Source organism: Sinocyclocheilus grahami, unplaced genomic scaffold (assembly GCF_001515645.1).
Source record: "Sinocyclocheilus grahami isolate Dianchi unplaced genomic scaffold, SAMN03320097.WGS_v1.1 scaffold15305.1, whole genome shotgun sequence".
Classification (NCBI taxonomy): Eukaryota; Metazoa; Chordata; class Actinopteri; order Cypriniformes; family Cyprinidae; genus Sinocyclocheilus; species Sinocyclocheilus grahami.
The window spans coordinates 3,221-3,461 of record NW_015515695.1 but is presented as its reverse complement, the minus strand read 5'-3'; positions in this window follow the sequence as shown (position 1 = coordinate 3,461).

Sequence of the window (241 nt, the reverse complement as noted above, 5' to 3'; positions counted from 1 at the left end):
TTTGTTTAGAATAAATGCTGTTATTTTGAACATTCTAATTATTAAAGTATTCTGAAAAATGTCCATAATATTAAGAAGCACAACTGTTTTCAATGGAAGTCAATGGGGTAAGGCAAGGCATTGTACATTTAGAAAATAAATTAATAAGGCTGATGATACATGGGGCAACTTTTTTTGAGCAATGTTGATTGGGCATTTTCACATTGAGAATGGATAACAAATGTCTATCTGGATACTTTAG